The sequence below is a fragment of the Bos grunniens genome, chromosome 2, assembly GCF_055505025.1.
Source record: "Bos grunniens cultivar Pamir isolate PY7600 chromosome 2, Bosgru_T2T1.0, whole genome shotgun sequence".
Taxonomy (NCBI): domain Eukaryota; kingdom Metazoa; phylum Chordata; class Mammalia; order Artiodactyla; family Bovidae; genus Bos; species Bos grunniens.
Genome location: NC_141166.1, coordinates 87,064,822 through 87,078,370, shown reverse-complemented (window position 1 = coordinate 87,078,370; position 13,549 = coordinate 87,064,822). Strand labels below are relative to the sequence as shown.

Genomic DNA, 13,549 nt, shown 5'->3' with positions numbered 1-13,549 from the left:
CCTTCACTTCTAAATCAAGAGCAAACAGTATGTAAATGAAATTATTTATCCCAGTAGATGGAGCGGCACACTACAGTGTGTAGCTTGGTGTGTTTGTCTTTTCTTTCAAATGGATAAACTCAACTTTCACTCTTAATTACACTGATCTTAGATTATACAGTTAGAATATACAGTATCCGTGGTCCCATATGTTGGGTTCATGTACTGAGCTTGTGTGTATGTGTGTGTGTGTGTTCAGTCACTAAGTCGTGTCTGACTCCTTGTGACTTATGAACTCTGGCCCACCATGCTCCTCTGTCTATGGAACTGTCCAGGCAAGAATACTGGAGTGGGTTGCCATTTCCTTCTGCAGGGGATCTTCCTGACCCAGGGTTCAAACCTGTGTCTCCTGCATTGGCAGGCAGATTCTTTACCACTGAACTACCTAGGAAGCCCTATACTGAGCTTAAGGGAATTAAATGACTTATAAGATCACCCAACAACCACTGGAGGAGTCCCGCTCCCAGAAAAACAACTTTTCCATTTTGCCACCTGGTTTTAGAAACCTATATTTGATCTTAATTATATTTCTCTGAATAAGGGTAATCAGTGTCCAGACATGTGGTAAGTTTTTAGGTGGCTGCTGTTACTCTGGTATGCTGTTATTTGGGATTATGAATAAGAAATGCAGTCTCCAAAGGAATTTTACTCAAATGTTCTTTGAAAGAATGAAAATTTTGCTTTGAAAGGAGTTAGGATGACAAAAACCTAAGATTATTAGAAACCTGGTAACAGATAATTCCTTGGTAAGATTAGTGTGAGTTATTACCAGCAAGTGGTAAACAGGATTCATTCATTTTTCTTTTGTAAATTGAACTTAAAAGGAACAGTTGCCAAAGGCAGGTGTTTTTGGAAAATTTTAAAGCTTCTTATTTTAAATCATTTCACTAGACTATTTTCTAAGAAACTAGTAGGCATTAAAATGCCCCTTCTTCACATAATATCAGAATTCTTAATATGCTATACAATTTGTACATAACCATGTCAAACATTTTCTTCCATGCAGTGATAGCCTTGTTTGTGTGTGTGTGCGTGTGTGTTAACCACTCAGTCGTGTCCGACTCTTTGCAACCCCACAGACTGTAGCCCTTCAGGCTTCTCTGGCCATGGGATTCTCTAGGCAAGAATACCGGAGGATCTTCCTGAACTAGGGATGGAACCCTGGTCTCCTGCATTGCAGGTAGATTCTTTACCATTTGAGCTGTAGGGAAGTTCACTGTGATAGCCTTAGTGATTATCTTTTTATTTATAAATACCAATTTCAGTAACTTGATTTAAGAAACTGAAACAATAAGGATTCAAGAAATTGACTCATAAATAGTTTATACTCTTTCCAGCCTTTTTATGAGTAAAGAACTTCCTTCCGTGTAGATTCTATATGTTTTTCACATAAAGAAATGGTCTCTTGTGACAGATGCTCTCCATCAAAAAGTACCTTCATTGCCTCAATCACAAAGGTAGCATTTGACTTCCTAATGGTTACAATATTTTTTTTCCTATTCACTAATGGGATAATGGAGTCTTTATTTTTTAGGATATCATTTATAGGGGTGTATATGATAAATCTTATGGGACACTGACTTTGCTTAATCCAAGTACATTTCACAATATACCATAGAAAATGCAATAAAGAATTTAGGAATCATAAAATCACATCCTAGAGATAGCATTATCTTGATGTTGGCTTGAAAATTCTAGCAAGAAAAATGAAACTTTCATACCAACTCTGAGGTAAAGGTGGGCAAAAGAGTGAGTCAAGTGTTACTGGGATCTTGAAATAAATTTTAGTTTTTAGTCAGCTGAAAATTTTAACTAAATGCATGTAATAAAACTTGATGCAACTTGTATTCAAAAACGCCACCTTTTATTGACATGATTTTGGTCCTAGGATATTTATACAAAGCAAAGTGGGCATTTTTATTCATTTAAGAAGATAAATTTGACAGGAAATGATTATTTTTGCTCTTAGAATTGGTTGTAAGGATCATGTTTCTTATTTTGAAGCCAAGATTTTAACTTGGAGAATCGCTTTATGTTGCTGACTCCAGGGAATATAGTGCTGTGTGTATTAGTTACTATTTTTTAGAATTATAAGTAACTGAAACCATAAATGAAAACAAAGAAAAAACAACTTCAGCTAGCTTGTAGATCCGAGAAGCAGATAAAGAACAAAGAAGCCAGATCCAGGAAAGTCAGAAGCTTTCATGGGAATTCTGTTTTAAATGCGATATTTAATTTGACTCAGTTTTAAAGGTGTTTAGAAACTGCCCTCTCAGTTACTAATGGCCAGTTGCAATGATACAGAGAAAATGAGTGTGGTTCCTTGTACAAGAATGACATGCAACTTCGTGAGTCTTCTGTATTTTTCTGAGATGACAGGCTTGCTCCTGCTGCCTGCAAAGAGAGGGACTCAGATCATGAGCAGGGAAGAAAAAAGACAAAGGAAAAGAGAGAACCAAAGTAGCTCTGGGGTTTAGTGTCCAGCCTTCCTGCTCTTCATCTGTGTACCTTTGAGCTTTCAAGTGGGGTCAAGCTGTGTATATATGTTTTATTTTATTTATGAAACTGTAATATGAAAACTGAACTCAGGAAAACTGTTGTACCTCTAAGATTTTTGAGAGAAAAGTTTCCCTAAGTTTACTTATGAATTTTTTTGTCATGGGATATTAAAAATAAAATGGAAATTGGATACTAATAATAGGAATTTGATCATTTAAAAATACTGACTTTAATTTTTTAAATTATATTTATTCTGTTGTAGAGATATTTTCTCTCAGCTTTTGTTACTTTGCTCAAAGGAAATAATGTATCTACATGGCACTTGCTTTCTTTGTATATTTGTGGGTATTTTTCTGTGTCATAGGTATCTCTTCAAATTGGGGTGTTATTGCATATGATACATGCTATGTCCTAAAATATTTATTACTTAAGTTAGTAATAGAAGTAAGTAACATTTTTCCAGGTAATGTCATGTTTCAACAAGCATCAATAATTCTAAACTAATAAAACAGTAACTTATTAAGCACTGTGCAAAGCTTGTCTGTGAAGTAACAGAGCCTATGCACTATAGTTCTGAAATTACATATATGTGTAGAAACTTATTACCAGTTGAAGGAAATATTGTGTGCCCTGTGATGAGATGCTTGAACTACTCTACCAAGTACTTTAATAGGCTCAAATCAACTATGAGTATTAAGGATAGAACTGCATCTTAACTTTACACAAACTGATAAATTTATGAAGTCCTTTAAAAATATACATTTGATTCTGAAATTAGAAAACAGCACACATTTTAACAATCTTAAGTGTACCACCAAAAGTCTTAAAAAAACTATTTTTGTGTAGAACAAATCCTATTGCATTTCCAAGTAAGTATGTAAAACCATGTTTACATTTTGTGAAAGATTTGGCATAAGACAGGAATCCTGATGGGTAATAAAGGTCTGTGGAGAGGGCATATTTCTATTAATATGTCTCAACCAGTAGAAATATTGGAAATAACCGACAGTGGGCAGTATAAATTGGCACCATGTGGTCGCATTCTAGAGTCATTGCATCGATTTTATCAATTAAGTAGACAAATATTTTGACATGTTGCCTTCTCCATTCTAACAAATAACAAAAAGCTTTTATTCTGCTATCAGCTACTCATTTAAAGAATTTACAAAAATATATTAGTATAACTGAATAAACTAGTTTTATAGTTATAAACTCCTCTGCTGGGGGAAAAATACTTGAAATATTTTTATTCTGATTTAGAGAAAGCAAATAACTGAGTTTCACTTTATCCCCCAAACAACATCCTCTAATTCTGTACTTGAAGGTGTTTCATCTGGTTTCATCAGCCTTGTCATTAAGACATTCTCTATAAAGTCAAATCTGTACTCCCTTTATGGCAAAGAGTGACCGAGTACTTAAACTATTACATTAAGGCATGACCTTTCATCCCCCTGAATAAATTGCTCGTGTTCTTTATCATTCTTCAAAAGAAACACAAGCCCTGAGCTAGGCAAAGTTTACCCCGGGGTTCTCAGGGTTCTGATTCTTCATTCTTGTTCTCCACTTCTGGACACTTTTTTCTGCCTGTTGTTACATCAGTGTCCTTTTGTAAACGGTTATCAAGGAAGAATAGAAATATTTTTCCAAGGACAGTAAATGACTGTCAGCAATTTCAAGCACTGTTTTCTGGCAATGTTTACATATCCACTATAATAGAAACCAAAGCCTTGACTTTAAACTTGGGTATTAACACCTTTGAGACTGTAGGTATAATAATGCAATCAGGCATTTCTTGAGGAAAAAAAATACAATTTAATGCAAATTCCATTTTTATATTTTTTAAGTAGAAAAGAGTAAATTTCTCCATTTAGGTGTCTAGCAATGTAGCATACATTAGCAATATTTGTAAACTTCTATCTTGAAAATGATACTCTATTTTAATTGCCAACTATTGAACTAGAAACTTTTTAAATCAATAGAAAAAACTGAAGGCCCAGTGTTGACTATGCATTGAATTTTTCCTTCGTAGTCACTTTACATCAAGAATGATTTCAGCATATTTACTAGTATGTCAACAGCAAGATTTTCTTAAGACATACTATGTAAAATTAATACTGCAATCAGTAAAAACTATTCTACAGGGAACTCAGTCCTGAAAGTTATACATGAGTTAAAGATAAAATCTGTGATATTTTACTACTTTTTTTCCCAGTCCAACCTGTCTATAATTCAGATTGCGTAACTAAACTTAAATATAGATATGAAAGTTAGGGTATTTGCAAAGTACTAAGCTAACAAATACAGAAGGCTGGCCATTATTTCTGTTTGGAAGTCAGAGATTTGAGCTATTCGTTTTGTAGTCTGACAGTCATCACTACAATTTCTAGAATTCCCAAAGCTTTTCATACAGCCTCCTCAAGGACGACTATCATGTCTTAGCTACTGCAATGACAGATGGGATATAACATGTCATGTGATGGATAACTCTGGAGCCATAGTACTTAATCCTTCTAATACTAATAGCTGCATTATCATAGAGATTTATGGGAATGTCAGTTTCAAGTTCCCAGTTCCATTCATGGGTTTTTAAAACTTCAGCTGCAAAAAACATGCATCCATCCCATTAATTCTAATTATCATGGTTCATCTTCTCAGCAGTTTTGCACTCCGGAACCTTTCAGTGCAAATTAACGTACCAAAAAAGTGTATTAATTAATATTTGTAGCTTTTAATTTCTGCAAGAGTGTTGTCTGGAAGCAGCTGGCAGTACAGGGCCTCTGCTATTGAATCTTTGCCAAACAAGTGCAGATGTAATTTTGTTATCTCTTGCTTAGTCATTTACGCAAATTAATTTGAACAATTAGCCTTTTACTGGTCCTTCATGAATCATGCAAAAGGGATCTGCCAAAAATTGCTAGTTGACAGAAAAGAATTGGTTAATGCTGAGCATTTTGTGGGAAGGTAATGCAGAGTGAAGCTCAATGTTATTTTAGACTGTAGACAATTGCTTAAATATTCTATTGTAAGATTTACTTAGCACTCTAAAACAAACTTGAAAATTCTTCTTCACAAAGAATAAACCTGTATACTAGCAAAGGTTCAGTTCATATGGGGATTCAAATTTTTGTGAAATATCCAAATTGAATATGTCTTAATCGAGTCTATATGCAAAATCAGAAAGGAGTTTTCATTATGAAATAGAAAATAAAGAACTAAATTTTAATGTTTCTCAGGTCACAGTTCCTCATTTCTACTTACTTATTGTTTGGGTTCATGTTTGTGTAATTATTATATAAGGTAGATAGAAAACATATTTATAGCCTCTTTTGGTGCTTTCTAATAATCTACTAACCTGAGAAGTTAGAGATGAAGAATATTTTTAAATATTTAAATACCTAGTTATTAAATTTTCAAGAAATAACTGGATTAAACAGACTTTAAGTGTAAGATACACAATTAAATTACCTAAGAAATGACAGAGATCTATTTTTTGTTGTTGTTTAGGTGAAGTTACCACTTTCTTAAAGGAATAAAAATAAAAATAATACTTGTAAAATTTGCAATTCATTTCCTTGGAAGTGGCCCAAAGTATATTTAATTTTAAGTTTTCCATTTCATTCTAATCTTTTATTTTTGACATTTTTAATCACTGAAACTAAGGGAATTTTCACCTACATTTACATACAGGTGTTTGTGTATTGCTATAATTTCAAACAAAAGCTCACAGAAAAATAAGAATTTCTTTACTTTCTATAGGAATAGTTAGAAAGGGTCCAAGAAATCTTTCATGGTGTTTCCTTAATGTTAAGGAATTTGACAGCTATACATTTACATGTTTTAAATACATGTGTAAATGCTTACATGAAAAGTATATTTATATTTGTTTAAAATGGGTCATTGTATTTCCTACTTATTATTTATGAAAGAAAATTATTTATCTCAGACTATAACTTTGAAAAGGAAATAAAATTCATTTAGCTGCCTGTCTCAGCCTAAATAGACCTTAGAAGTGAGTCTACTTGCAGTAGGACTAATGAATCGCCTACTGCAGAATATTTCTAAAATCCCAGTTAGTGGCAACTAATGGGTAATAAACCATTGTATGCACAACTTACGCACATTGTACACACAAATTAAAATCATCATTAATGTCTAAAACTTCAAAATGGTTATTTGTCAGTTTTTTGCTCCATAATGAACTTTCAATTTTTCCAAATATGATTTCTATAAATCTAACAATTATGAAAAAAATTAAAAATTTAAATCAAATATTTTAAATATTTTAAATTCTTTATAGAAAATCTTATTTTAACCCCTTTTTTTTTTGGTCTCAGTCATCTTGATAGTAAATTATTTTGGAGTGATTAAATAGTAACAAATCAACTCCATGTAGAAATAAGTTCAGTGAATATTTAGATGATTTACAGTTTTAAAACACAATCAGAAAAAAACCCACAGTTTTAAACAAGTCTCTTCTTACAGTTGAAAATCTAAAAGCTACAACAAAGTAGAAATATTGTAAAAATCACGTTCCCTATCACTTTTGCAGAATAACTGCAGTTAATATTATTCCTCTTATTTCACCTTTGTTCTACATATTTTTTTAACATAGCACCATGTTATAAATAGCAAAATATTCTATAACATGAAAAGTGGGCTTGCTATTATTAAAATTGTTGCTGATATAATTTTAATACATTTATGGTTTTAATGCTCATACATAATAAGTTGTATTCTTTTCTTTTAATTATAAATAATAAAGCAGTGGACATCTTTACTCATCAACCCTTCCTTTATTTCTGTTGAATTCTTTAGGCCTGGTTTTCAAAAGTGGGATTATTTTGGTGTGAATATATTGAAATTTTACAGGGTTCATTATTTTCCAAAACAATTGTACTTTTCCCTAGATATGAACAAAAACTTATATTACCACATCTCTAACAGTATTAAGTATTAGCATCAAAACAATAACAAAATCTTTAATATTATGGGTTAAAATTAAAAGCGATGTGTTCTTATTTGCTTGTTTTTGTTTAGTCGCTAAGTCTTGTCCAACTCCCCATGAAATGTAGCCCACCCCCAGCCCTCTCTCCCTGATTCCTCTGTCCATGGGATTTTTTCAGGCAAGCATACTAGAGCGGGTTGCCATTTCCTTCTCCAGGGAATCTTCCTGATCCAGGCATCAAACCCATGTTTCATGCATTGGCAGGTGGATTCTTTAGCACTGAGCCACCTGGGAAGTCCCTCTTATTTGCTAACCTCTCATTGTTAAAGTTGAACATTTTCTCACATACTAGCTGATGAACAATTTTCTCATTTATAAAATAGTTATTAATATGAAGTTCAGTGTTTATTTTGAGATTCAGTTGCGATAATTTGCGTAAAAGAGCTTTGTAAAATCTTATGCAAAATTTAAGCTATTATTAGTAACATACAAATAAATAACTTCTACCTAAAAAATACTGGTTTTGTAAAAACATTAGTTTTTCCAAATTAGCATAGAAGTAATAATAAGATTGTATGCTTCCAGAATTATATGTTCATTTCTTTGGCTAAAACTCTTTATGGAAAATTTTTCTCTCATATTACTGTATGGATCACTGTCAATGGAAATAATCAAAATTTAGTTTACACTAACATAATATAAGGTAATATGCAATTATGAACTTTTCTAAATCAAGCTATGCTGCTTCAACCAATTTTTAATTTCATCATATTTTCACTAGCAAATGCTACTGCCATGTAGTTACTGTATAGAGTTATCCTGTATTTTATGTACGATCTATAGTAAAATTCCTTGGCATTAATGTTATTAAAAAATAATTATCTCATACAGAACATCAAAAATTGAATGGAAAAAATAAATAAACAAAATTATAATTTTTTTACAGAATTTACCAACATAATGATCATCTTCACAATTCACTAAGCTGCATGTGTGCATAATCTACATTATTGTCACAAACATCAGCTGTTACACAATACCTGTTCAGATCTTATTTTTGTGAACACTTATGTGACTTGGTGTAATGTTTGTTATGATAAAAGATAGAACAACATATTTCCATTTTTCCTTGGCTATGTTGGTACATTCTTAACTGTAAAATGAGATTAATTAATATCATTTACCTAGCTATGAAACAATGTGTATTTGTTGTTAAGAATGCAGAAATAAGGAAATAAGTGTGATTCATAATCATCAAAAATAAGGGCTGGTCATATATAGGTGATTATTTATTGTCAGTCACTGAGTGATGTATACTTAGTTCTGTTTTTTTTTTCTTTTTGTACTTACATATGTTTTAACAAAACAAACTGTCTTTTTTTTCCATTCACTATAATAAAAATATTTCTCATATTAGAAAAGTTTTCTAAATATACTTTTATATTATTCAGTTATTTGGAAGGATGATTCATAATTTATATAATCAATTTTCTATTTTAAATATTTATATTGCTCTAAAAGTTTGGTGTTATGAGCAACACTGAAACGGACATATTTGCATTTACCCATTATGATTTTCTTGAAATAAATCCCTTAGTTGAATTTTCTACTGTAAAGCCTATTTCAGCATGTTTTTTAATGAGCACAGGTTTTAAAATACTAATAACTCATTGTTAGCAGTGAACAGCAAGGAACTCAGACTTGTAATCATTCTTATAAATGATTAATAGTTTAAAAATAGTTTATAATGCTTTGGTTTGTTGTTAGCAAATCTACAACTAATGTCTTAGTAATGTGTGTCTAAATAAAGTTTGCAGTTTATTTCATTGCGGGATAACTGACTAATCAGCAAAAAAAAACAAAAAACAAAAAACTTCCCCACATCTATACATACTGAGAATGACGAAGCTAGTCTCTCTGTAATTGAAAGTATCAGTGGTAAACTTGGCTGGAGCTTGATTAATAGTATATTAAAATCAGAGTCTTCTTGGTGAGTGCTAGATAAGGAGTTTTGGGCAAATTACTTGGTTACTGGGAAGCCTTTAAATTTTAATCATGGGAGTACTTCATTGTCATTAGAAGCTGAAAGGACAGTGGGGTCTGCTGGCAGGTTCTCTGAATTGTTGTGCTTTTCAGGCTCTCTTTCTGCCATGCTACTGAGAGCCAAGCATGGACTGCAATCGAAAATCCTTTTGCTCCCCATGACTTTGATTGCTATTATTGTAATTTAATATTACACAGTATCTTAGAAAAAATAGCCCATGGAAATGAGAAGAGATAATGCAGGAGGTGGGGGTGGGGGTGAGGAAACAACTGAAACTGACTCTAAATTAGCCCTGAGAAATAGTTTTAAGCTTGTAAATCCTTCCTCAACCCATAGCAATTGCAGTGAAAAAATTAGAATACTAAAGATGTTTAACTTAAAATAAGCAACAGGCCTAACAGACAGAAAACTTTGTTCCATTCTTGAACCTATCAAACTATGTTATCTGACTAGTTTCAAGGTGAGAAATGTAATGCATAGCAGAGAAGGCTATCCTAGTCTCAGCAGGTTTTGGCATTTCATGTATAGTATTTATATAATGGGAGAAGGCAATGGCACCCCACTCCAGTACTCTTGTCTGGAAAATCCCATGGGCGGAGGAGCCTGGTAGGCTGCAGTCCATGGGGTCGCTAAGAGCCGGACACGACTGAGCGACTTCACTTTCACGCATTGGAGTAGGATAATACATGACATATATATATATGTGTATATATATATATATATATATGTTTAAATTTGGCTATATTTTTATTTGAGGAAAGACACATAATGCAGTTAGCTATTAAGATTTTGTTTTTTAGTTATACCATGAGATTATGTGATGTCCCAAAAGGAAATTAATATTATTTTTCCTGTGTATGTAAATTCTAGTCAGTTTGAACCTTGGTTGAATCAGAGTTTTGAACAAGATAAATAAGAGAAAGAATTGTAAACAGTAAAGTTAGGATTAGTAGAGAGAATAGAGTGGAAACATTACCTGATCTATATGCTACAACTGAAACAAGCTTCTTAGAACATTTTCAGCATATTTTATAAGCTTAGAGGATTTGTTTATTGTGTTTGATTTCTTTGTAAGAAATAATTTTAAATGACCTATGCAGATATTTTCTAGAAAATATCACAGAGAACTTCCTAGATTTGGAAAGAATTCTCTGAATTCTAAAAAAATCAGTGTGCTTCCTCTGTGCATTGGTGAATTGCATGTTTTGTGTTTGTGCACTGAGAGTTGTTCCAAAGTTTCTGAATCTTCTTTTTAGAAGAAACCTCTTTGTCGAAACTTTTCTCTTTCACAGAAAAAAAGACAAACCAAGGTAGGTTAGTTATAATCCAACTATGAACAAACCATGACCTACTCAACTATAGCTATCAACTCTTTTAAGCAGTAGAGCCATGAATATGTATCACAGAGTAGATAGGTAGCAGGAGAACTATTACTTGTATTGTATTGGCAAATACAACTTGTATTGGCAAACTAGTTTTTCAGTGCAATATAGCACACAGGTTGGCAGTGGCATACATTATAAGACTGAATAGTGCTAGGAAACTGATATAATCATTGTTTGATTATCTTCAACTCCCTAACATAATGTTTAGTTATTTAATTTTTTCAATATAATTATTTAATTACAAGCTTATAGAAAAGTTGTAAGTATGACACATGTAACATTTTGGTTGTTTCTGTGGCAACTGAGTGTACATTGATGCCCTGATGTCTCTTCACCCCTAAGTATTTTAGTATTTGTTTCCTACATGGCCAATCAAAATCAGGAATTTAACACTGGTATATCACTGCTACTTCTCAGAGGATCCAGTTTAGAATCAAGAAACATAGTTATTATATTTCCTTGGTTGCCTATAGCCTAAAACAGTTCATCAACCTTTGACCTTGATGATCTTTTGAAGATGATAAACTATTTGTTTTGCTAAATGTTTTCAACTTGTATTGGCTTTCGTGATTATACCAGATTATGTATCACCGAAAGAAATATCAAAGTATCAAGGCTATGTTTTATCACTACTTTCTATCAACTCGATCACCTTTTTTCCTGTTTGTCCCATTGCTTATGCTATTCACTTTATTACTTGACCAAAGTAGTGTTGCCAGAATTGCTACTGTAAGTGTACATCATGCATTTCACCAATGATTTTATACAATCATTCAGAGGAGTCTTTACAAATCTTGCAAGTCCTCTTTACCATTTTTATCTTTGGGAGTGAAAACACTTGTTTTGTGAAGAAGTATTTTCAAAGTATGTGTATGCTCCTTATTTATTTGTTTGTTCCTTTATTAGTATCTGTTTGGACTCATTGTTTACTGTTTGATTCAATGGCTTCTAATTATCCACTATCACTTATCTTGGCTTATCTAGTGGGAGCTCTTCAAACTAGTTTCTGTGTCCCATCATTATTTGAGCACTTCTTTTTTTGTTTTTTTGCAGACTAAGATTTCTTGTCTTATCTCATACTTTCCCTGATCCAGTATTGGAAACAGCCATTTTTTCCAAGGAGCTCTGGCTTTTTCCAATAGTGAGTAATATTTAAAAGCCAAGATTTGGTTACTCTGTAATTCCTTGTTGCTTTTGGGGTATCAGTGTTCTCAGGCCCTTCAGTGGAGGAAGCTAAAGAATGTTTGTGTATGAGTTTCATATACACTATGTTGATTCCTATTATATATATATACCCAAGATATATCTCTTAGATTTGCATCTATATTGTCTACAAATACCTATCTATCATATGGCATATATATATGTGTGTGTGCACATACAGACATGCATGTGTATATGTGTATTCCCACCAATGACTTCAGTTCCAATCTATTACCACAGGGTTTTCTCTAACTGTTTTACTTTTCCATATTTGTAAGTCACTATTTACATATTTGTAAACACTGTTTGCACATTTGTAATTCCATATTTGTAAATCACTTCTACAATGAGAAACCTGCCTCCTATTATCCTCAAAATACTTATTTGATTAAACCACTGTAGGTACACAAACTACTGTCTGCATTGCACTCACTGCCTGCCATGGAAACTCTGTTGACTCAGCTTGAGCTTCAGTATTCAATGATGAGCTTATGTTCTATAAGTCTACCTTCCTTGATATCTAGCCACTCAATTAGACTGTCCCTCCATGTGGATGCTTTCCTTACTCTACTTAGGCAGCCACAACCTCTTCTGGATCACAACTGACACATCTCTTCTCCATTCACTCACTAGTAAGTTGTTATGCTGCACTAAGAGGCTTTGCTATTGCTAAGTCACTTCAGTCGTGTCCGACTCTGTGTGACCCCATAGACAGCAGCCCACTAGGCTCCCCCGTCCCTGGGATTCTCCAGGCAAGAACACTGGAGTAGGTTGCCATTTCCTTCTCCAATGCATGAAAGTGAAAAGTGAAAAGGAAGTCGCTCAGTCGTGTCCTATTCTTCACGACCCCATGGACTGCAGCCTACCAGGCTCCTCCGTCCATGGGATTTTCCAGGCAAGAGTACTGGAGTGGGGTGCCATCACCTTCTCCGAAGAGGCTTTAGGGCTAACTAATTTAGAAGAAAGACTAAGAGAGAAATGGAAAGAAAGAGGGCAGAATAAAAAGAGAGAAAACGAGTAAAAGCACTATACATTCACCAACTCATCTATTTATTTGTGCTAATTATGGTCATCCTACACATTGTTCATTATTTTTTGCACTAAGAGGTATTAGGAGAATTTCACTGACTCCCTGTAAGAGTATGCTAAGTATGTCCATGCCCTTCAGAAATATAGGGTATAATGTTTTAAGAGAAAATCAAGTCAAATAGCTCAAGGGAAGTCACTGGAAGGAAAAGGAGCAAGTAAAGTAAAAAAAGAACATTAGATATTGTCAGTTTAGGGAGTAGCCTATGAAAATGTCCAGAGGTGAGTAAGACATTATTTGGATAAAGAGCAGAAATGTGGTCTGCATTTTTTTATAGTAGCAGAGGAAGATAGTCATCTAAATAATAGCAGACAATAATTTGAGCCCCACTTCCAGACTTTTGATTA

At 33.1% G+C, this 13,549-nt stretch overlaps 1 long non-coding RNA gene and 1 other non-coding gene across 26 annotated transcripts in view; both read left to right on the top strand.

Annotated features, from left to right (window-relative positions):
* The window catches only part of LOC147378299 (uncharacterized), a 677,507-nt gene that overhangs the window by 322,116 nt on the left and 341,842 nt on the right, over positions 1–13,549 (top strand). The window lies entirely within an intron of this gene.
* LOC147378301 (U6 spliceosomal RNA) lies at positions 2,301–2,407 on the top strand. The gene has a single exon (XR_015153670.1). It is a non-coding gene; the product is annotated as a U6 spliceosomal RNA (small nuclear RNA).